The 25,352-nt window shown below is 39.7% G+C and overlaps 1 protein-coding gene across 8 annotated transcripts in view; it reads left to right on the forward strand.

The window, feature by feature from the left end:
- Positions 1 to 863: 863 nt before the first annotated feature.
- LOC131426501 (midnolin homolog) overlaps positions 864 to 25,352 on the forward strand; it is a 58,873-nt gene continuing 34,384 nt past the window's right edge. The window contains exons 1-3 of one of the 8 annotated variants that reach the window (XM_058589283.1): positions 888 to 927; positions 1,207 to 2,370; positions 10,180 to 10,692. The gene's annotated coding sequence lies outside the window, so the exon portion shown is untranslated. Of the gene's footprint in view, positions 1,153 to 1,206; positions 2,371 to 10,116; positions 10,693 to 25,352 lie in introns of all 8 variants that reach the window. The other 7 variants (XM_058589282.1, XM_058589277.1, XM_058589275.1 and 4 more) reach the window with 7 other exon arrangements.

The raw sequence follows: 25,352 nt of genomic DNA on the forward strand, positions 1-25,352 counted from the left end.
CTTCTTCATTTTTCAAAAGGCACGGATGGGATAGCCATCAATCTGTAGGTTTTAATAAGAGCTTCAAAATAAAAATATCAAAAAAAAAATTAAAACCATGCTTTTTTTTAAACTATTTCGGATTATTTTGTAATTATTGAGAAAAAAATCAAAAAAATTTTTTCAGTGTATATTTTTTTAGAGTGCCCTATCGATTCCCTACAACGTCTTTCTGAAAGCCATTTTTGTACAATAAACGGTTTCCGAATTACAACGATTTGAAAAAGGCAATTTTTGTGAAATGCAAAAATACATGGGGAGAGGCATTTTATACCAAGAAAGTATGTTTCAAGTTTGAAAAGATTCGGTTCAGTAAATTTTGCAGGATCAAGTTTACGGACTTCGAAAAATTGGTTTTCAGTAAAACGCGTTTAAATTTTTTTTCTCGAAAAGAGAAATAATATTTTTGATATCTTACACTGAATCATCGATCCCAGGTCCATAAAGTTTTTGAAATGTTAAACTACAAGAAAACGTAAAAAAACGATTTTCCGAGCGAGAATTAATCTCACTAGCGCTCCTACACTGAATCACAATTGACTCACATTTCTAGGCAGTGTCTGCTGGCTGCGCACTCGGTAGATAATCCATCGAAGCCATCCCGTGAAGAGGGAGAGAGTGAGTGCGCGCCCGAACAAACGAAAATCTCCCGCAGTCGAACCTCCGCACAGTAAGTTAGTGTAGTGTAGTAGGCGTTCAGGGCAGCCTGACGGAACTCACAGCACTCACCACCGAGGCCGAACACTGGCAAGCCAGGTTCGCTCCCCACGCGGTCATGCAAGTCGTTTGGTGAAGTCAGCGCGCGAGCTGTCACTCAATCAGTACGATCGGCTACTTCGATCGGATCGGTTCAGTTGTTTGGAGCGGTGAACGTGGCGCGATTCGTTGGTAAATTTGTAAAGCAATGTCTACTAGATTTGTGTGTGGTTCGGTTGCTACTGCTGTTGTTCAGGTGGTGTTCCCTGGTGGTTCGCTTCCTACCGTGTAGGCAAGGTCGGAGGAAAGGTTAGCATTGCATTGGTCTGGTCCGCTTGGACGGACGTCAACGAACGACATACGACGATAACAACAACAACAGTAACAGCAGCAGCAGCAGTGGTGAAAAGAGTTGTAGTACGTGAATGATAGTTTTAATCGCTTTTGCCTATTGCTTACGTGTAAATACAGGTCGGCCATAGACGCGGGATAAGTTTTGCATTGAAAGTGTGCGAATTGAGTGCAAATTCTTTGTTTTTAGTGTGCTGCACTATCTCAATCGCGTCGTTACGGTCCAATTGCTGCAGCAACGGCAGAGTGTTTGTGTGGGGTCCACCAACTTAGGACCTGATCATTCGAGCAGGGAGACCCGGTTCTTGGACCGTGAGGCCAAGTCCGATGACATCGCGGGTCCGCGCTGCTGTTCCGGAACCGCTGTTTGACTGTTACGACGGCAGAAAGCGCGGGGAGACCGAGTCGATCTCCATGCGGTGCCTAGTGCTGTTATTTTTACTTCTGTAGGGTCGAATACCAGAAGTGAAATGTTGTAAAAACAGGCCCTCCTCGAGGGCGATTGCTTGTATGTGTGATAACCACTCTTTTGGAATATCATCGAGTTTAAAGAGTTGCGAAAAAAAGCAAGTGAAAACGTTGATCTTTTCAAGTCGGTTAAAGTTGTTGCTCGTTTTTTTTATCATCATGTTTTTTTGATGTATTACGATGTCCGAAAAGGAACACGTTTGTGAAGTGCTCTTAGCAGAACTGGTAGGAGAGAAAACAGGGGGACCACCTCCCGATTTGGACGGACGTGAAGAAAGCCGAGACACGGGAGAGACCTTTTGCAGCCATGACGCGCGAATGATGGATGATGCGGTTGACTGATGATAGTCGTGGTGATGATGATGAGGATGATTACGGCTGAAGTGACGAGAGTTTTTCAGACTATGGCGAAAATGTCGTCACCACCGTCGGTGATATGGAGTGTGACGGCAAAGGCGGTCAAATCTTCCATAGGTTTCTATCTTTCTCGGATTTGATGTGGAGTTTGTTGGCATGCGACTTTTTTGACGACCATTTCACGATGAGTTTCAACGTGAAAGAATAGTCCTAACAACTAGTTCAAAAGATCAAAGCTGGGCCCTCCAGGCCAAACAGACACACAAACAGACAACAAAATGCTGCTCCTTCGGACGCCACTGGCTTCAATCTCGATCGATCGTCACACCAACCATAGTTACTCTGTGCACTCGCGTGAATCTCGTGTCTTGACATTTCAAAGTATGTACATACAACCGTCGCCGCCTGCTTGTTTGTTACCATCGCCGACTTCTGGACCCGATCTGATGTGCATGTGTTGTATGTTATTATTAATACATAATTTTATTAATTGTGGGAAGCTCGGCACCGAAAGATGCATCTCCTTCGGCAGTCACCGACCGACCACCGTCTTGGTGTGGGAATTCGATCTACTAGCCCGAGCCGATTGGTGTGCGATCATCTGCCGATGGGTCGGTCGGTCGCACACATATGATAGCTATTTCGTTGTTTTTTTTTTTTCTTTTTTTTCTTTCTGCCGCTTCAGCAGCAGTCAGGTTGAGACGGTAGAGTGCCGGAATAAATAAAAGGATGTTATGAAATAGTGCCCATAACTAACTAACTAACTAACTAAAACACCACACTCGGCGGCATCGTTGTCGTGTCGCGCACGGTTAGCGTTGACTAAGGCGAATGGGGTTAACAACGGAAGGGGTGCAACCGAGTGAATCAGGTGCTGAATGCTGATTACATTGTTTCTTCTATGATGACTTACATGACATAAATGTGATTTGATATCGCTTCTGGTGATACTACTTTGTTGTATTCCATGGAAAATACGCAAATTGCTTGCTCGATCGGAAAATTTTGCTATGGAAATATCAAGTCTCTGAGTCGATATCGTTCGATTGGTTCACCGAAAGTCATTTTGTCGAAAGGGTCATTTCGTCGAATATCGTTTCCCCGAATGTCATTTCGTCGAAAAGGCCATTTCGTCGAATGTCGTTTCTCCGAATGTCATTTCACCGAAACGGTCATTATTGTCGAAAAATAATTTATTCGTTATTTTAAATATTGCAGATATGTCAGAAGTACGATTGTAGGTCAGCAAAACGGACATAAACGCTATCATCTATCATTGGCCATCATTTTAAATTCAATTCAATCATGATATTAGGACAATTGTACGTTTTTGCGAAATGACCCCGACCCTTCTAGTGTTTTGAAATAGTAAATGTTTGCTGCGTGCTGCCACACAAGTTAATTTGCTCGAGGTGTTTTCGATCTGCGATTTGTGTTAGTAAAGCACATTCCATTCATTGAAGATTTTTGAGAAATTCGGAACGTTTTAAAAATAGGCGGGCTTTGACAACACATTATGTTAAACGTTCTTTCCGATCTACTAGCGCTTGATATACTCCGGAAAGTTCTGAGAATTGAGAGCTATTAACGTTTTCGATTCCATTGAACACAAAAAGGGTGGGTGGGTGATGTCATAGACATAACTGGAGGACGTGAATACGACTAAAATTGACATGATTTTTTCACACTTCCGACTAGAGATAATCGTTCATATTAGTTGTTGGAATAAATTTTGCAATTTTTAACTGCTTCGCTTTCAGAATTGTAACGGTGCTATACTAAAGTACGACATATTGACGACAAACATATTCTAGAATTAAATGACACAGAATGAACAAACGAGAGTAAAAAAAATACAACAATGGCATTAGAGGTAAACTTTGCATAATCCTTTGGGAACATTTTAATGGTTTTAAAAAGAACCGATTTACGGAATCTACCCAATGTTTACAAGTGTTGAGTAGTTTTTGTCATCATTCATTTATCAACACCAGAACCAAAGTGCTGGACTACGATTCTGAAGCATGAATTGAACTCAAGAACTAAATTCTAAACAGTCTCTGAATTCAGTTGCAAGAATCTAGTTCGGAAAGCAAATCAAGGATTCTGTTCATGAATTTAATTCTGGAAATATGAAAATGAACTGAAAACGAATTAAGTTCTAGAGTTGAATTCTGAACTTGGATTTCGAACCAAGAAGAAAGGAACTGAACACACTTCCAAAGTTTATTTTCAGAATTTAGGCTCCGAATTTAAATCCAGCTTGCAGGTTCGGAATTTTGGAGTTTTGAAATTCTGAAACTGAATTTAAGCGGTAAATTCAAAAATTGATCTTTCTCCTTGTGAAAAATTCAGCAATCTTTTAAAGTATTTGTACAATTCAATATTTTTTTAGAGTCCAAATTCTTCAGAACGAGCCATTGATTTTTTAAATTATCGGACAATCTTCTAATTATGCTAACTTGTTGAACATTTCAAAAGTTCCCAAAACTATTGTAATTTCAATTCATTGAGAACACAAGCAATTATAAAGTAGTTCTTTCACTAGAAGGATTATTTATGTAGCAAAAAAGGCTTACAAACTGCGTATTCCAAGTGTTTCCTCCGATGCTATTAAATAATTTTAAAATGTACGATCGTGAAAATGCTTTCAGGGCTTTTGTCGCAGCAGATTTTAGCGAACTAGTTTTTGGAGAAATAATTTCTGGTGAAAAGGGCCAATAGCTTTCAATGAAACTGATCACAACTCGTAGAAATATTGGATTCAGCTCGTTATTATTTCAACACAAAACCAAATGTTGCATAAATTCGTGTCATTATTTTCTGTGAAACTATCTTCACTAAAGTGGGGTTAATGCCATTTCGGTGAAACGGCATTCGGTGAAACAACATTTCGTGAAGTGAGTTTCAATGAGCTTTTGACGGAATAGCTTTTGGCGAAATGATTCGTTCGGGCAAAACAATTGTCGGTGAAACAGTTTTCAATGGTGTCGGAGAAACATAGCAGCAATAGCTTCCGATTAAATGGGTGTCGATGAAACAACATTCGCATAAATGGTTTTGAAAGAATTAGTTTTCGGTGAGTTCCTTTGAAACTGCTTTCGATGAAATGGGTTCTTATTAAACAATTTTCACTGAAATGGGGTTTGATGAAACAGCTTTCGGTGAAACAACTTTCAATGAAATGAGTTTCAATGAAATAGCTTTTGATTGAATAGTTTTTTTTTGTGAAGCAGCTAACAACGAAATGGGCGTTCTATCGACGAAATGTTTCGTTCGATCGAAACAATTTTCGGTGAAACAGTTTTCGATGAAGTCGATTTTGATTTTTATTTTTTTATTTTTTTTATATAGCTTCCGACGAAATGGATTCTAACGAACCAATTTTCAGTTTGAGTTTAGTACTAAGCTCTTGTGATCTTTTCATAATACAGATATTTATTATAAAGACTGTCCCAGACGCACTCTGATTTCGCTGTAAATAATTCACAAGTGTTAGATATTCAAATTTTATTCGATATACTGATAATATTAGACTACAATAACAGAATATTATTCTCAACATTTGCTACTTAGCCACTGCAGACTAGCTGGCGCACCTTCTTGCGAACATTCCTTGTTGAATTCCTTCTTGGCGACAAGTTTTGACACTTTTTTCCAATCTTTTTCGAACTGTTGAATGGTTTCGGCTGCCGAGACATGTTTCCTAAGATGTGCCTTCGTTAATGCCCAAAATTCCTCAATTGGTCGAAGGTGTGGGCAATTTGGTGGATTCATGTCTTTTGGGACGAAAGTGACATTTTTGGTAGTATACCATTCTACCGTTGATTTCGAGTAGTGGCAAGAAGCAAGATCTGGCCAGAATACAACAGGATCCTTGTGGCTTCGAATCATGGGTAGAAGTCGTTCGTTTTTGTAAACATTCCTTGATGTATATTTCGCTGTTCATTGAAGCAGTGCTGATCAAGGGTTTCGAAATCTTACCGCAGCTACAAATTTCTTGCCAGACCATAGCTTTCTTACCAAATTTTTCGACTTCATTCGATGTCTCGGACTGGTTTAACACTTTCCCTTCTAGCACCGTATAATATTGTGGTTCCGGCAAGGATTTGCAATCGAGTTTCACGTAGGTTTCGTGGTCCATGGTTATGCAGTTCAAATTTCCAGCAAGAATTGTATTGTACAGCTTTCGAACCCTCGGCCTGATCGATGCTTCTTGTTTCGGACTACTTTTTGGTTGTTTCTGCTTCTTATAGGTTCGAAGATTCAAACGTTCTTTAGTACGAAGAAAATTTGACTTCGAAGTGCCCACTTTTTTGGCCACATCCCGAACTGAAACCTCCTTCTTTTGCTCGAACGTCTTCAGTATACGTTTATCCAACTGAGGGTTAGCAGGACCTTTTTTACGATCCGTTTTCGGTTTATCCTCAAAGGTGTTATCCTCATCGAACTTCCTGATTGCATTTCGCACGGCTTTTTCACTTACTTTTTCCATTTTTGCTATCTTTCTCTAGTCGCTATTCTTTCTCAGTGACAGTCCGTGTTCTGTGCACCATTTGTACACAATTTTTCGACATTGTTCTGCTGAAAGTCCACGCATTTCGAAACAAACTAATGAAAACGAATAAACAACTGCACAAGTAGTTAGAGAAGAGTGTAAACCACAGGACGCAGCCATAAAAATTGACAGATTCTGAACCATTGCGAAATGGCAGCAGTTTTTGGTTGCGTCCATATTTTCTGGGACAGTCTTTAAATGAAATAGAATTTTTAGAAAGCTGTTAAAAATATTTAATACTTATTCAATATATCATATAAAAATATTAAAACATTTATGAGACACTTTTTAAAATTTTCAGCCTATTCAGAAATCTGTCAACAACTTTCTGTTACAAGATTTGTAATCTTGAAAAATCCTAAGAATATACCCGTATTTTGAATTTTCTGGACTCTTTTATTTTTGTTTCGATTATGAAGGTTTCAACCTTGCAGTCATTTGCCTCCCGGGTCAGAAAAAGCTTTTTGACCATATGTGCGGAATTGGGTTTTGAACTCAGGCGGGCAACGTGAAAGGCGTCGATTTTCCATTCCGCTTCCGTCAAAATTTTTTAATGAACCGTTAAATGTGAAATTCACTGAAACTTTTTCAAAGTCCTTCATCTCTCTTTTGAATGTACTGAAATCTTCCGCAAATTTGCTCAAAACTATAAAAATTGTCGAAAAACTCCCATCATAGTGTGATTTTCTAAATCCGTAGTTTGTCAAATCATGTCTAAAATGAATGGAATGATTCCCAATCGAAGGGCTAAAAGGAATATATTCTTATTCTAATGTTTCCTAGTATGTTTGACTAAGTTTGCAGTTTCTTCTGTTTCAATGTTCGGTTAAAACGCATTGATTACGGTTAGAGATTGAAACAGTTCACAAATGATAACGATTAACAGATTCCCACACATACACAGCAATATTTCGAAAAAATCTGACTGAATCCAGTCTTAACTTCTAAAAACCTTCTGAAATATTTCAAAACATTTCCAAGATTGCTTTCTTGTCCTGTCTGGCATCTTTTTGCAAATATCGGGCAGCTATAGTATTCTGTAATATCTCCTGACAAATTGATTTTCATTGGATTCTTAGATGATTATGACTTCCAGCTTAGGAAGACGGGTAAATTCATTTAACACATTTTTGTAGGATTTGCCGTTTATCGACTAGAACCACTTGGAAAAAAATAGTAAAAAAGTTTGGCCCTTTTCAAAAGACAGTCTAGACCAATTTTGGCAAAAAACAAAGTTGTCAGAGTGGCATTTTGTGACCATGTCTACATTTCAAAAAAGTTTAACTCAAATCTAAAAGGGTGCTGCAAACATGTGTTAGAATTGGCGCGAATTCAACTCAGATAATAGTTTTCTAAAATCATCAAGGAATTAAATATAATATCAAATAGCCAGTTTTTACAAATTCTAAAAAAAAAAGATTTGATTTTTTGATATGTAAACTGTTCAAGAAATTTTAACAAATTATAATCCCTCAATTTTTTCCATTATTTTTTCAATCTGTGGGATCTATGATTGTTTTTGGTGTTGATATTCAAATAGTTTTAATCTTAATATGTCTAAATTTGCAAACCAAATCATGAATCGGGAACAGATTACATGTTCCAGCGATTCGGGAATGATTGGCACACCCGGCAGCCGGTTGCCCAGAGCTAAGGCAGACATACCGCTCACGGTGCTCATGTCTTATATATTCTGTAATGTCTTAGATTTGTTCAGTATCTAATGAGAAAAACAGATTCGGTAGATGACATGCGAATATAACTATGTAATGAACATTACGAAATTTCCGCAGAGACGGGACTCGAACACGCGATTAGCTTTTACCCGGGGAAAATGTTTTGCCAATTAAACTACCCTGCATGTAAAAACACACTAGATTCTAGCCTAATTGACTAGAATGTTCGTATTGTCTAGTTTTCTGTATCGTGCTCAGCATACATTTAGAAATACGGTCATGAAATCCATTCATAACTTCGGAAAGTTCCTGTCTAATATTTACAAAGAATTGTGAACGTTCAGGGGTTTTTGTAACGCATATAGGGAAAAAATCCAAAAAAAAACAACATAATTCTGTCTTTTTATTTTTTCTGGTATTAAAGCCGAATCATAAATTATACTCTCTTATTTAAAAATTTAGAAAAGTTTTCTAAAATCTCTCAGAAATTCAGTTCTGTTTTGATAATTTTCCACATTTTTCTTCGCGACTTATTCAGTAAAAAACTGGTCACAAAACTGCAGTAAAAATTGCTTACTGCTCGGTTTTCATAGAAACTGTGCATCGCTTGCACCATTTTTTTTGTATAATATTCCTAATTTCATATTGTCTTTCGAGGATATCGGGACACAGGTTTATCTGAGTTCAATTTCCGATTCGTAGTCCTTACGATCATGAAACTGTTTTTAGTCCAATCGATTGAAAATAAGATTATAAAAGTTCAAAAAAAATGTTCTGGGTTCTAGAAAAAAAACCACAAACTGATGTAGTTTTGACTTCCTGGGGAACGTTGAGCTTCCGGTCGGTTCGTGCCTTTTTGGATCGAAAAAGATATGAATCCGAAGAAGCGTTTTTTAGAGAATATGACCGGAGGGGCACAATTTTTTAGCTGACCATTAATTCGTATGTTTCAACAACCTGAACGGGATATTTTAATGCAATCCGACAAAAAACAAACAATTTCGATTATATACAAGTTGATCATTCGACGAAATGGCATTCGGGTAAATGGGTAATTATGAAACAAATTTTAACAAAATGACAAAAGAAAACAGCTTTTGGCGAAATGATTTTCGGTGAAACCGCTTGAAGTAATTTGGATGTTCATGAAAAAACTATCAACGAAATTACTTACGAGCTTTCGGTCAAACCGCTCCCGATACCTTTTGTCTTCGAAATAGTTTCCATCGACGTAGGTTTCGACAGAATGAGTTCCGATGAAATTATTTTTATACGGAATGGATCTTTCGACAAAATGGGTTAGGATGGAACAGCGTTCAGGGACACAGTTTTCAGTGAAAGCTGAAGTGAAAGAAAAAAAACCCTGTTCCGAAGAACGGTTTTCATCGAAATGTGCTCGACTAACTTTGATTCAATTTTATGGTTTCACCGGACTGCATTCCAGTTCCGGCCTGATCTTGAAACTAATTCAATTGTAGATCTAGAAACCATTTTTGTTGTTGTTTCTTTTATTCAAAAGTCAAGGAAAAGTGTTTTTAAGAATTCCCTTGTGTGAAAGGCATCCTATTTCCTTTGAAATGTCGCTGCTCTTGATTCGTTTATGAAACAGCCTACAAAATTCTTCCGGCTGCTAATATTTGAAGCAGAATATTAATTCCGTTTGCGCTTGTTAAGATTTCTCTGAACACATGTTTCCGAATTCAGAATCTCACTGACAGTAGCAGCTGCCGAAATCTCACCGCTTGCTGTGTTTTTTTTTCGATTATCAATTTCGAAGCAATTATTGCTTTCAAACGCAAACTCCACCGAAACCATCATCATCCCACATCTGTCAGATTCTCGGTTTTCGGTATGCCGTCGAACCTGCCCCCGGCGGGGACTTGCGATATATTGATTGCTAAATGCCAGATCGTTTCGAATGTCTTTACTGTTTTCAAAACCGTTTTGTTTTGTTTTTTTTTTGCTGTGAAGCAGCCCAGAATTGGCTTTCATTTGTGACAACGTGGTAACTTTTTGGTGCAAATTGTCTTCCAGCACACAAGTGAAGGAAAATAATTACCTCAATTTCAATTCGAACAAACGAAAAAAAAACAGACGCAACTGGCCCGAAAATGGGCTAGGCTAGTGTAGAATGAGGAAAGAAAGGACCAATTGACTAAGTGTGGAGCGTCCGAAGTCCGAAGACGAAGTGAACAAAGAAGACCTTCCGCATCGAATAGCATAAGTGAGCGAAAACACAGAAGAAGACGAAAAAAAAAAGTTCAAAGTGTGTAGAACCGATTAGCGTGTGAAGAAGGGGAAATCAGCGAGAACGAGTGCTGCAGGGGTGGTGAAGTGGGGGCCTGGACACGGTTCACAGAATTGTTAATGGATCGCAGCCCAGGAGGAGCAACATCACACTCACCATCATCCGGCACTGGGAGGACCGGATTACAGCAAATCTTCTGTTTTGTTTTCTGGCGAACAGTGGTCTCTTGTTCCCACATTGCCGGTCGTTGAAACCTTCGTGGAAACCTGTTTTTACCGGAGCTGCCGTAGCTGAAAAGTGTAAGTTGATTTTCCCTATGGTCTATTCTTAGATTTTAAACTTATCTTCATCTTCGTGGGTTGTATTTCTTTATTTCCCTTTTATAGATTCGTTTTGTTGCGTGGAATTATAATGCTAGTGCTTCGTCAGCAGCTATCATCTGTTTCGTTTCTCTTCCATCTGCCATTCTGCTGCCGTTTATCTCAGTTGGCTTTGGTTTCCGATTTGTGTATTTTTTGCACTGTTCCCCAAACATGGCGATCCGTTGTGTTCCTGGTGTTCCAAACAATGCCACTGCTAGGCGCAAGTGCAGTTGCAACGATTAACCTTATGGTACCGGTTCAGTTACTTCCCGGCACAACCGACAACAGACTAGAACCGGGCGTGAAAAAGATACGTCTAACAGCTGTCATCGAGCGCCCCCGGGGGAGCGATCTACGAAGGAGGGGAACAGTCTGATTATGAACCGTTTTGAAATTATGTGTAGTTTGGTTTTGTTTAACACACAACTGTTTTGCTTGCAATGCAATCGAATTACGGGAGTTCCAACCGCATTTTGGCGTGTAAATGTTTGCAATGAAATGAAATACAATTTGAAAGAAATAACAGCTGTCAATCTGAGAATTCATACGTCGTGGGAAAATTTTTGACGAATGACTGATTAAAATAATTCACTTACTATTTCTAGAGTTAACGAAAAAACAGTTTTCACCGCAACTGTTAGATTAATCCTCTGAGAAAAAAAAATCAGTAGTGTATCAGTAAAGTGGCATGAAGCAAAATCCATTTTAAAAAAATCATGGTTCTCATTGCATTACGCCAAAAACGGCAGGGCACGTGTTTGGAGCCTTTCGCCCTTGTAAACTTCATCTTCGGTGAATGCCTGTTCTAACGAAAATTTCACTTTGCTTCCTACAAATGCAGTCAATCAGCTAAATGCGATTTTTCGATGTAAATGTAGTTTGACCGTCTGGATGCAGCATTTCGAAACCAACCTTTTTGACAACGTTATCCCTTGAGATGTAGGGATTCAAGATGGAATTGCTTCCTTCCGGCTTTGGTATATGCTGCAGCCGGTTTCCATCCTGCTCCGCGTTTGTAATCCAAAACAAACCAATTTTTGACTCCAGATCTTCCTTCAGTTCCAGGTTCCCGATCTGGATCTCGAATCTAGTCCTGAATTTTGAATCTGTAATCTGGATCTGCATCTTGAACTTGAACCTGAGTTCAAAACCTGGATTTCGAATCGGAACTATAGTTCTGGATTCTGAACTTGAATGGATTTTGAACTTGAACTCTGTTTCTCGACCTCGATCTGAATCAGAGCCTGCATTCCAAAACTGTATTCTGATCCTCGATCTGAATTCTAGATCTGGATCCAGGTATTCTCAACCTGGATTTTAAACCTGAGGGGCCTAAATTCTGCATCTGAATCCTGAATCTGTATTGGAATGCTGAACTTAGATTGTGAACTTTAATTTTGATTTTCGACCTACATTCTGGACTTGGATTTTGAATCAGGATTCTGAACCTGAACTCTGGTTCTGGATTCTGCATCTGAATTCGCATCTGTGTCTGGATTTTGAATTCAGAGTCTGAATTCCGAAACTGTATTCTGTCCCTCGACCTGGATTAAGGGCTTGAATTCTCAACCTGGATTGTAAAACTGAGTTCAGGGCTTGGATTCTGCATCTGAATCCTGAATCTGCATTGGAATGCTGAACTTAGATTGTGATTCTGATTCTCGACCTAAGCTCTGGACTTGAATTTCGAACCTGGATTCTGCTTCTGAATTCACCTGGATATTGAACCAGAGTATGAATTCTGCAACTGAATTGTTAGATTGTGCTAGTTTTGTGGACCTGGATTTTAAATCTGGTTTCTAGACTTCAAATCCGGATACTGGACCTTAATTCAGGAATTGCATTCTTGATCAGAGCTCGAAACTGAATTCTGGATCTGAAATCTGGGCCTGGACTCCGGATCTGTGAATCTGAATTTTGGGCTGAAACTTTGAACCTGAATTTTTGACCTGAAGTCTGGATCAGAATTCAGGACCTAGACACTAAAGTTGGTTCATGGACCTGACGTCTAAATCTGGGACTGGATTCTGGACCTGGATTCTGCACCTGAATTCACATCTGTGTTTGGATTTTGAACCAGAGCTCGAATTACAAACCTGTATTCTGATTCTCGGCATGAATTTTTGTTCTGGATTTAGAACCCGAATTCTGAACCTGGATTTCAAACCTGAGTTCAGGACTTGGATTCTGCATCTGAGTTCTGAATCTGTGTTGGAATTCTGGATCCTCGACATAAACTCTGGACCTGGTTACGGATTCAAAACCTGGATTTTAAATTTGGTTTCTGAACCTGAACTATGGACCTTGAATTCTTATATTGAACGTTATTTCAGGACTTGCGTTCTGAACCAGAATTCGACCCTAAATTTCAGATCTGAAATCTAGACCTGGATTCCCGACCTTTGTTCTTCATCTTAATTCTGAACTGGATTTTAAACCTGGTTTCTGGGAATCTAGGGACCTTAATTCTGCATCTGATTTCGCATTTGTACCTGGATTTTGAGACAGAACCTGAAATCCGAACCTGTATTCTGGTGCTCGAGATTTTAACTCTGGGCCTGGATTCTGCATCTGAATTCTGAGTATTTGTCGGGATGCAGGACTTAGAATCTGAGCTTCAACTCTGATCCTCGACCTAAACTCTGAACCTGAATTTTTAACCTGGATTCTGCGTCCGAATTCCAATCTGTACCTGGATTTTGAACCAGAGTTTGAATTCCGAATCTGTGTTCTGGTTTTAGATCTGAATTTTTGAACTGAATTCTGAAACAGTAAACCTGAGTTCTGGATTTGGATTCTGCATCTGAATTGTGAATACGTGCCGGAATTCTGAACCTTAATTCTAGATCTGGATTTTAAATCTGGTTTCAGGATCTGACTTGGGCTTGGACTCTGGATTCAAGACCGTAATTCTGAACCTCGATTCCAGAACCGAATTCTGATTTCTGGATTTGAATCCGGAAACTAGATTGTGGACCGAGATCCTGAACCTGAATTAGATTCGGTAATTATATTCTAAATCTTAATCCAAGATCTGGACCGGAATTCTGAATTAGAGTCTAGATTCATTTTGGATTCTGCATCTGATGATTCAGAAACTGAACCTGTGTTCTGGACTAGAATTCTGATCCTAAACTTGAATTCTGAGCCTCCATTCAATACATGAATTATGCATCCGAATCGAAATCCGTGTCTAGATTCTGAACTTAAATCCTGGTCTTTAACCTGAATTTAGCACAGGAATCCTGGACCTGAATTATTGACCTAGATTCAGGACTTGATTTTGAAACCTGGACCTGAGTTCTAGGCTTAAACTGTAGTTCTGGCCCCTCTGGACTCTGTACCTGAATTCCGGCTTCTGGATCTGAATCCTGCACCTGAATTGTGTAACGAAATTGTGGGTTGGACTCGCAAACTGAATTCTAGATTCGGACCCAAGTCCTGGATCTAGGTCTAGATTATGGACCTGAATACTGGGCTGGTATTCTGGGTTTGGGTGTGCCGTCTGGACCAACACTTTAGGCTCGGATTCTGAACCTAGATTCTGTATCTGAATTTAGAAACTGGACCTAAATTATGCACCACGATTCTGAACCTTAAATCTGGTCCTCGGCCTGTAATCAGGACCTGAATGTTCAATTCTAAACCTAAATTCTGCATCCGAATTCATATCCGTGTCTTAATTTTGAACCTTAATTCTTTTCCTCAACCTGAATTCTAGGCCTGAATTCTTGATCTGGATTCAGGACCTGACTTTAAATTTGAACCTGAATTCTAGGCCTGAACTCTGAGCTCTGAACTAGAATTCAGGTCCAGAAATTTGAGCTTCTGGCCTCGAATTATGGACCTGGGTTGGATTTGGAAAACTGAGTTCTAAATTTGAATTCTGAATCTTGACCTTGACCTTCTAAATCTGAGCCTGGACTATGAACCTGATTTCTTGGCCTGAACTATAATTTTGGACACGGACTAGTATTCAAGACCAGAATTCTGAACCTCGATTTTGGAACTGAATTTGTGTACCTAAATCCGAAACTTGGATTGTACAGCGAGATTCTGAATCTGAATTAGATTTGCAAACTGAGTACTAAATCTGAATTCTAGATCTGGACCGAAGTCCTAAATCTGTATCTAGATTCTAATCCTGAAAACTGGACTGAGATTCTGAGTCGGGGCCTGCATTCTTGACTAACATTTTTGATTCTTAGCATGTAGGTTTGACCTTCTGCATCTCGATTTAGAAACTGAACCTGTATTTTGGGGCTGAATAATGGACCAGAATTCTGAGTCTGACCTCCAAATCTGAGCCATGATTCTGAAATCGGAATCAGAATCTAAATTTCGAGCTTTGGTTCTATACCTGAATTCTAGGCCTGGATTCTGCATTTGAGTTCGAATTAGAGCCTAAATTCTGGCCCTGAACCTGAATTTACGACCGGAATTCTGGCCCTGAATTCTTGATGTGAGCTCTGGAGCTGAGTTTGAAATCAGGACCTGGACTATAATTCTAAACTTCGACTTTGGATCTGAATTCTAGCTTCTGGACCTGAATTCTGAACCTGGATTGTATACCGAGATTATGGATTGGACACGCGAACTGAGTTTTAGATCTGGACCGAAGTCCTGAATCTGGGTCTAGATTTTAATCTTGAATATTGAACTGAGATTCTGAATCGAGTCCTGCATTCTGGATTCTGAACCTAAATTCTGTATCTGAATTTAGACACTAAATCTGAATAAAGGACCACGATTCTGAACCTGAAATCGGGTCCTCGACCTGATTTCTGTACTACGATTCTGGGCCTGACTTCTAAATCTGGGCCAGAATTCTGAAACTGAAATCAGAATCTGAATTCTGAACCTCGATTCTACACCAGGATTCTGGGCTTGGATTCTGCATCTGAATTTGAATTCGTGCCCGGATTCTGAATCTAAATTCTTGTCATTAACCTGAATTCAGGACAGGGATTCTGGACCTGAATGCTTGATCTGGATTCTAAAGCTGAATTTGAACTCTAAGCCTGAACTTTAATTCTGGTCCTGAACTCTGAATTAAGGATTAGAACTTCGATTCTGGTTTCTGTATGTAATTTCTAAACCTGGATTATGTACCGGGATTCTGGATCTGCATTGGATTCGGCAGTTGCGTCTCGTCCTTATGTGCTCCTTGTTCCTTGTAGCCAATACGTGGCGCTCTGAACTCGAGCAATTTGCCTTGTGCACCGAAACTGTGTGTATTTACACAAATATTATATACATCAAACTTTAAATTTAATATATATCTTGTTTGTTGCGTTAGTGGCCTTTCCGTGCACATGAGTCACTGCACAGATTCAAGAAGAGAAGCAATTACTCAGCTCAGCACTGAGGTTTGTTTGCTCTTTATGTCTCTTTTGGATCTGTGAAAACTTGTATACGCACCATCAAAAGAGGCTTCAATGACTTATGCTTATGGCAGTTGAAAACAAATTGCTGTCTCAGTTGCAATGTCGATGTTATTGGTTTTATTGATGATGTTATTGAAAGATTTGCTCGATGTGTTTTTTCATTGCATTGAAAAACACAAGCGAACATTCATTCGTAAATGTTGAGTCTTCACTTCACTTCACAACGAACTATTACATCTGACATGCTCAGTGCACAACCCGTGAATTTTGTCACGAGACACCACTGGGATTCGGGAACTGAATCCTAATCCTGGATTATAGATGCGGACCGAAGTACTGAATAAGGGTTTAGATTCTGAATTCCTGAATGTTGATTCTGTGCTTGAATTCTGGACCTGGATGCTGCATCTGAATTCAGAAGCTCAACCAGAATTTCGAACCTGATCAGAATCCTCAACTTGAATTAAGGATCTGACTCCTAAATCTGAACTTCGATTCCGTATAAAAATTTTGTTGCTGGGACTGGGTCTGAATTCTGGACCTGGATTCGAGACCTTGATTCTGGACATAAATTTTGAACCTGAAATCGAGTCCTAGACTCTGCATCTGAATTTAGAAACTGAACCTGGATTATGGAACGGGATTCTGAACCTGATTTCTGGTTCCCGATCCGAATTCTAGACTTCTGACTTCTAAATCTGGGCCATAATTCTGAAACTGGAATCAGGACCTGAATTTTGAGCCTAGATTCTATACCTGAATTCTGGGACTGGATTCTGTATCTGAATTCGAATCCGTGTCTGGATTCTGAACCTAAATTCTTGTGCTTAACTTCTAATCCTGGATTGTATTCTGGAACTAAATTCTGAATCAAAATTCTAGATCTGGACCGAAATCCTGATTCAGACTCTAGATTCTGAACCTGAATACCGCACTGAGAATCTAAATTCTGAATCGGGGCCGACATTTGTGATTCTGTGCTTTGATTCTGCAGCTGTATCCAGAGACTGAATTTGAATTCTGGTCCTCAACCTGAATTCTGAACCTGGCTTCCAAATCTGGGCCTTTCGAGTTCTAGTTTTTTTTATGATGTTTCTGATCTTGGTTTTGAAAATTAAAAAAAAACCAAGATAGTTTCAAATGATTGTCTTATGAGATTGTTCTAACTTTTGACGTAGGACTACACAACTATTGACTATTGTTAAAATCATAGCTAAAATTTGTTTTGAATATTCCGGCAGCAGATTTTTTTTGTGTTTTCCATGTAAACCTATTTGCATCTATGTGAAATATTTTTCAAAAAAAAAAATCGTTGAACATTTATACTGTTCTGAAAATGATCAAGAGGTGCTAATCAAGGTCTTTCAGCAAATTATTCCAAAAAGCAAACTTGATTTGTTGAAATCATGTGAAATCAAAAAAATTTAATTTCAAACAAATTTTCGTCATGGAGGAAGTTTAAAATTAAACCGATTTTTATGGGGTTCGTATCCTGCACACAAAAAAAAACTTCAGCGTAATTTCAACTGACTTCCAAACCCGAGAAAAGTTTTTCTCTGAATTACCAAACAAACACGCATAAATCTGAGTTCCCCGTAACGAATGTCACACTTCTCATAAATTCAGCCTACAAACTCGTACCAATTGTCGCCTTATTCAAACATCTACCGGATTCGGAACCAACTGTTGCTTTCCTGTTCCGACTACGCAAATTTTTACTCTATCCTTCCTTTTCTTTTACATTCCATCGGAACCATATTTCGCTTGGTTTTACCTGGTGTAGCTTGCACCTGACAGTTTGTTCCGAACGGCCGACTGCGTCGAATAGCCTGGTTGTGCCTGGTGTCTGGTGTTACGGTTCCGCTCTACCGAGTATGACTCAAAACGCTACGCACAGCACACATGCCTCCATGTTCCTTACATACAGTGTACAGTAGTAGAATGAAGCCCCGCAAAAGACTGGCCGAGGTAACCGAGCACCGAGTGACCCCCCGGGCACAATCGCAGCAACCGGCGAGGCGACAACCATCCTTCGTACTTCAGTGCGGCAAGAAGTGCCAGAACAGATACGAAACAGAATCGCCAGGCAGGCAGGCAGGCTGAGAGTAGCTGATATGCTAATGTCAACTCAACGACCCTCACTCCGTCAGTCAGTCAGCCAGTCAGTCAGTCGGTGCGATTGCTCAAAATCTGCTGATGAATGAGGCCACATTTTTCGCAAAAATTTGCATGCACATACGGAAAAAGAATTCCGAATACCCAGCGGACGGCAGAACCAGCAGACGGCCGGATCACATCCAGTGTCACATCATCCGTAGCACTAATCTAGGTTCGTTTTGTTTTGCTTCCAACTGTTGGAGGGGTCGACAATTTACATTATTTTTTTTCACCAAGCTGGGCCAGGAAGTGAGGCCATACCACCTGCGCGTGGGTTCTCTTCGTCGTTCGGTCGGTGCTTGCAACACTGTGGCGCCGGGTTGGCTTTGTGATTCAATGAAATTTTGTTTATGCATTCACATACCGAGTCTGTAATGAAAAATAATCCCCAAAAGGGAACTGTTTTTTGTTATTTTCGGTGTAGGTTGGTTACCAACGACACGATGACTCATTTTCAAGGTTGCATTTTATGACGTGGTGGAAGAGGTTTCAAATGGTCGAATTTTGTTTTTTTTTTTTACAGTAGACATTAATTTTATGGGGACCGTTTCCATTTAAGGGTGTTGTAAGCGTTGTAATCAATTTGCCGTTTTCGAAAGGCACTCAACCAAACTATCAGAGGTAACAGAGGTAGGCCCGTTTGGTATTTAACCTTTCATTTACAAAGTTGTCATGGCCTGCTTATACTGACCACAGTAGAGTGCTGTCATCTCCCATATATGAGAATGAGAGTTCTAATGGAATATGCTAAACCGACCACCTCTAGCTGTCATTTCTAGATGAAAAATTAAAATGCCGGAATTCGACGACTAGCTAGCTAGGACGAAGAAGTAAACGACTCTGACATGACAAGTGACACCAGCACCAGAAGAAGAAAAAGGTTCGTCTGCGACTTCGGCTCCGGCTCCAGCTCCGTCAACGTGCGCTCGCGTGCAGTAATAAGATTAATTAATTCAACTGGCAGTGCGCTTTTCTTCGTTAATTTTTCTCTCTGGCCGATTGGGGACGAGGGGATTTTTTTCCCAGCACTGGCGTTGCGGGTTTTGTTCATTCGGTTTATTTTTTTTCTGCTTTTCAAATTGCGTCACAAAGCAACAAGCAGCAAGGTCACACCGGGCGTGTAATGTAATTCATTTACCAGCCAACAACGTAGGAATGATTGCATAGTCTTGATTGGTACCACCACCGTCAGCTGGTTTGACATCGGTTCACACCCCCCTCATCAGCAGTTGTGCGATCGAGTTGCAGTGACTCAGTGACACAGCTGTGACAGCTGGCAGGAAGTTCGCTTTCAGTGTGAGGAATTCAATTATGTTTCTAAGTGATGCGGAGTCGATAGTGCACCTCAAAACAAGCGAAGCAAAGTGCATCCTCATTAGGACTTTCAGAATAAAATTTGAATTTTTGAATGAAAAGCTTTGATTTCAGCTTCCGAGTATTCAACATTAATCAAACTTCTAGCAACGGAAATTCCAAATACTAACTGTTAGATATTGGATCAATTTTTCACTCTTCTCGAGGTAACACCAAAATGTGGTCTCTGAACGCTTCAAGAGTATTGATTCGCTCTCCACGCAGTTTATTTTTCACGGAAGGGAACAAATAGAAGTCGTTAGGTGCCAAGTCAGGACTATACGGCGGGTGGCCCATTAATTCGACGTTTCGCAAAGCAAAGCCTTGGTATTACATTCCTGTAGTGGAATTTGACCTTCGGTTTCAACAGACTTCGCAGCCGATTCAGAGCATACAGTACCATTGCATGGCTGGTGCTACGATTCTACTGACAATACAAATCCTTCCATGTCTTTGAATTCTTGTGAGATTTATGAGTAAGAAAATGAAAGTGCTTAAGTTGTGTCACGGCCAAAAATTGGTCGAATAACATCGGCTGAAAAGTTCGTATCGTTTCTATGAGAGGGCGCCACTAGAATTAAATCCATACCATTTTCAGTTAGTACCAACCTTCAAAAGATACGTGTATAAATTTGACAGCTGTCTGATTATTAGTTTGTGAGATATTGCATTTTGAGTGAAGCTACTTTTGTTATTGTAAAAAAAATGAAAAAAAAGGAATTTCGTGTGTTGATGAAACACTACTTTTTGATGAAAAAAAGTGCCGCCGATACGAAAAAATGGCTTGATGAGTGTTATCCAGACTCTGCACCGGGCGAAGCAACAATTCGTAAGTGGTTTGCAAAATTTCGTACTGGTCATATGAGCACCGAAGACGATGAACGCAGTGGACGTCCAAAAGTGGCTGTTACCGATGAAAACGTGAAAAAAATCCACAAAATGATTTTCAATGACCGTAAAGTGAAGTTGATCGAGATAGCTGACACCCTAAAGATATCAAAGGAACGTGTTGGACATATTATTCACGAATATTTGGATATGAGAAAGCTTTGTGCAAAATGGGTGCCGCGTGAGCTCACAATCGATCAAAAACAACAACGAATTGATGATTCTGAGCAGTGTTTGGAGCTGTTGTATCGAAATAAAACCGATTTTTTCGTCGATATATAACAATGGACGAAACATGGTTCCATCACTTCACTCCGGAGTCCAATCGACAGTCAGCTGAGTGGACTGCACGCGATGAACCGAACCCAAAGCGTGGAAAGACTCAACAATCGGCCGGTAAGGTTATGGCGTCTGTATTTTGGGATTCGCATGGTATAATTTTCATCGACTACCTTGAAAAGGGAAAAACCATCAACAGTGACTATTATATAGCGTTATTAGAGCGTTTGAAGGACGAAATTTAAAAAAAAACGGCCTCATTTGAAGAAGAAAAAAGTTTTGTTTCATCAAGACAATGCACCGTGTCACAATTCGATGAAAACCATGCTGAAATTGAACGAATTGGGCTTCGAATTTCTCCCTCATCCACCGTATTCTCCAGATTTGGCCCCCAGTGACTTTTTCCTGTTCTCAGACCTCAAGAGAATGCTCGCTGGTAAAAAATTTAGAAGCAATGAAGAGGTAATCGTTGAAACTGAGGCAAAGAACAAATCGTACTATAAAAATGGTATCGAAAAGTTGGAAGATCGCTATAATCGCTGTATCGCCTCTGATGACAATTATGTTGAATAATAAAAACGAATTTTGGCAAAAAAAATGTGTGTTTCTTTTAAACGATACGAACTTTTTAGCCGAACTGTTATGTACAGTGCCTAACGAATTCGCCGTTTCAGTGACAGTTGTTCTTGTTTTCGTTTTATTCACGCTCGAAAATGTCTGTTTATGTGCCCAATTCTCGCCATTTGCGGGAAGTTTTACTTTTCTGTTACAATTTGAAAAAAAATTGCAACTGAAGCGCATCGAATGCTTTCAGAAACTTACGGTGATGCTGCTCTGAGTAACAGAACGTGTCGGGAGTGGTTTCAACGTTTTGAAAATGGTGACTTCGATGTCGAAGACAAACATGATGGTGGAAGAGAGAAAACCTTCAAAGATGAATAACAATTTACTACGATACTACGAGCTCTTAAAACCGGGTGAAACCATCACAGGAGATCGCTACCGAACGCAACTGATGCGCCATAGTCGCGCGCTAATAGAAAAGTGGCCACAGTATCAAGAGCGACATGGCAAAGTCATCTTCCAACACGACAATGCTCGGCCTCACGTCGCAAAAGTGGTCAAAAAGTACCTGTAAACGCTGAAATGGGAAGTCTTGCCCCACCCGCCGTATTCCCCAGATGTCGCCCCTTCTGACTTTCACCTATTCCGTTCGATGGCACACGGCCTGGCAGATCAACATTTTCAATCCTTCGAATAGTTGGAAAAATGGATTGCTTCATGGATAGCGTCAAAAAAGGACTCCTTTTTTCGAGCCGGAATCCGAAAATTTCCGGAAAGATGGGAGAAAGTTGTCGCTAGCGACGGACAATACTTTGAATAATACATCATACTTTTTCGCAATAAAACTTCAAATTTTGGAAAAAAAAAACGGCGGAAACAAAGTTGTACACCTAATATATGTGTGTGTGTTTCCACTCAGTCATTACAAAAATTGAACTTAGTTATGACGACTTTACGTCAAACCAACTAAAATGGATAAATTGTGTATATTAACGCCGAAACAACACTCAGAAATTCCACAGTTTTGTACCTATACTTGGTGGCAAAGTAGATTGGAAAAAGTATTCTCATTTAGAAGATGAACCAAATATATTTTTCTTGTACAGAAACAATAAAAATAGATTGTGAAGCTTCATGACCTGGTGAAACTGTTAATAAAACGACCGTACTAGGTTAGAAGATACGGGAAAGTAATTTTGTTGCAAAACCGGTTCCGGATATAATTGAAGCGCTTGTCTGGAATCTGCTACTTCACTCACCGTGCTCACCAGACTTTGCCCCTTTCGACTATCATTGGTTTACAGAAATAGAAACATGATGAAAGCAAATAAAAAAGCATTCGACAGTGTTTGGCACAAAGGTTCAATAGAAAGTATGTCCGACTTCCAGTTTACTGTTTATTGGATTCAAATTAGTCAAAATTATTTAACTGATCGCATTCTCCAGGTTAACTATCAGAATTGTAAATCTGAATCGCTACCCGTACGAGCAGGTGTTCCGCAGAGTTCGAGCGTAGCTCCAATCTTGTATAATATTTTCGCTTCTGATCTTCCAAATCTACCCGTTGGTTGTCAGAAATCGCTATTCTGTGACGACACAAGCCTGTTAGTCACGGGTAGAAATCTAAGAGTGATCTGCAGTCGTCTACAAAGATGCTTATATATTTTCAATGATTATCGATCAAAATGGAAAATTACAATTAGTAATTTATAAACAAAAAATAAATTTTTTCACCAGGAAGAAAACGCTTCAAAGGATTCAGAATAAAATGATTTTGAAGCGTCCTCCCTGGTTTAGTACAAATGAGTTACACAGACTCACAAATCTAGAACCATTAGATGTAACGTTACATAACATTATAAGCTGTTTCCGATAAAAATCGATGCAATCTTCAATTGAATCGATTCGCTTTCTGTATTACTTAGTAAGTTAGTATATAAGTTCCTTTTCCCCATTACACAATGCAAGTTTGTTCGCAATTTTCCCTACACAAAAATCACAAAATTACGGAAGTAAATGATGTCTTAATGGTAATGACCAAATCATTTATATAATAGTCACTGAACACCCAATTTTAATCTTGTTAATTTAATTTTAACACATATTTAAATAAAAAATGTTTCTCTTAGACAAAACCATGCGCATCTCCTACGCATGATAGATTTCCCGGTAACTAGATCCCTGGTACCCCCCGACGAAGTATGGTTCCAACAGTACTAAAGTATGTTTTCAGCATTCATTCGGTACTACATTACAATTGTTTTAGCTTACGCATCAGACTGATGTTATGATATTTCTCTCACATCAAGAAAAACATAAAATAACTGTCGTCAATTATAGGACATTTTTTTCCAAATGAAAGCGGAACTTACTTCCTCATTGGAAAAACCAATACAATAACTAGTTACGTGGACTTTCCAGGTTTGCCCTGCAGGAAGAATGTAGAAATCGCTAGGTCCGAACCGGTGCTGGTGCTACCGGTTTAAATAAGGCCGTAGGCATGCGGTTGGCACTAAGCCCACTTCGACGAATGCTAAGTCGATTAGCAAGATAACCCCCGGTGGGAAGAAAACCGATACTCATGCTTTGATTATTAAGTTTCCTACCATTTTTTAATCTAGACGGTTGATGGCCATGATTAGCCTACCCGTACGTACCGATCTCTACCTATCTACCTACCTACCTAACTACAATTAGATACACGTGCATTACGTTCCCAAAACCCGTATCGAAATTTTCAATCGAAGCAGGCCGAGGGAGATTGCTCTAAAAGTCCGGCAGCGGTGGTTGGTTGGTTGGTTGGTGGGTTGCTATGGCGCTTAATAGGAACTTGTGTGCGGTGGAATTATCAGTTAAAGCTTACACAATCCGCTGTCCGTGTCTATTCGCATTTCAGGTGCTCTCGTTTTCCACCTTTTTGTTTCCACGTATTCTGCCTATGCACATTAGTTCATTTTCACCGGCACACACCAGGACTTTCCGGCGGGGGTTTTGATTTAATTGATTCTTGCTCGTTCCGTTCGCTATTTTTTTCCGGGGCAAAAACTTTCCTCCTCCCCCCTACAGCTTCGCTGTCTTTCGATTTCGAAACGTGAAACCCGATGATTTCGGGGCCAATTTCCCGTAAATTGCTAGGTTTAATTTAAGGTCCAAATCGAATGAAACAAAACAAATAGCAAAAATCGAAACTTGTTTTCGGACCGCTGTGTATTTGTTGCCCTGTTCCTTCCATGGGCGTCCGGTTTTCCACTATTTAAGCAAATTGCGTTCCACTGACATTGCATCGAAGCCGGTTGCATTGCGGGCGGGGTGTTTCCTTTAAAGCACAGCGAAAACAACGACTTATCGATGGAACCCCGCAGGTGCAGGAGCGCTGCAATAAAATAATATGAGTCTCTGCAGGTGGAAATAATGAGAATGAATATCGATTATCGGTTATCTTTCACACAGCAAAATTGTGGGGTAATTAGCAACCATGAAAACAACAAACGTGTTTTCCTCTCCATGACACTAAAATTTTTTTCATTTTATCTATGGTTACTTTGATCCGGTGGCCTCTTTTGGAGTCGATTTTAAATAATCTCCAACTAGAGTGACCGCACCGATACTCGTTTCGGTGTTTTACCGTTTGAAGTTTGGATTTCTTAGAAGCCATGTTATTGGCACCGTTTACTAAAACGTCAACTAAATATACGAATCTAGGAGATGAGATGAACTTATGTACATTTAATTGATTTTTAAAACGGCCGCATTGTCCGTGCCGTGCTTTGATCTCTAAGAGTTAAACTGAAACCGTAAAATCCTTCGATGTACCAGGATAATATCTACAGCTGACTGAATGTTAACATAGCCGTTTTTTCGACATTCCTGAACCGAAAACAATACGATCAGTAGACGAGCGTTCAATGAGGAAAAAAAGCAATGAAGAGTTTCATAAGACATGAGACTTTTATTCCATTAAGAGGCTAA

This window comes from Malaya genurostris, chromosome 1, assembly GCF_030247185.1.
Source record: "Malaya genurostris strain Urasoe2022 chromosome 1, Malgen_1.1, whole genome shotgun sequence".
NCBI classification, from domain to species: Eukaryota; Metazoa; Arthropoda; class Insecta; order Diptera; family Culicidae; genus Malaya; species Malaya genurostris.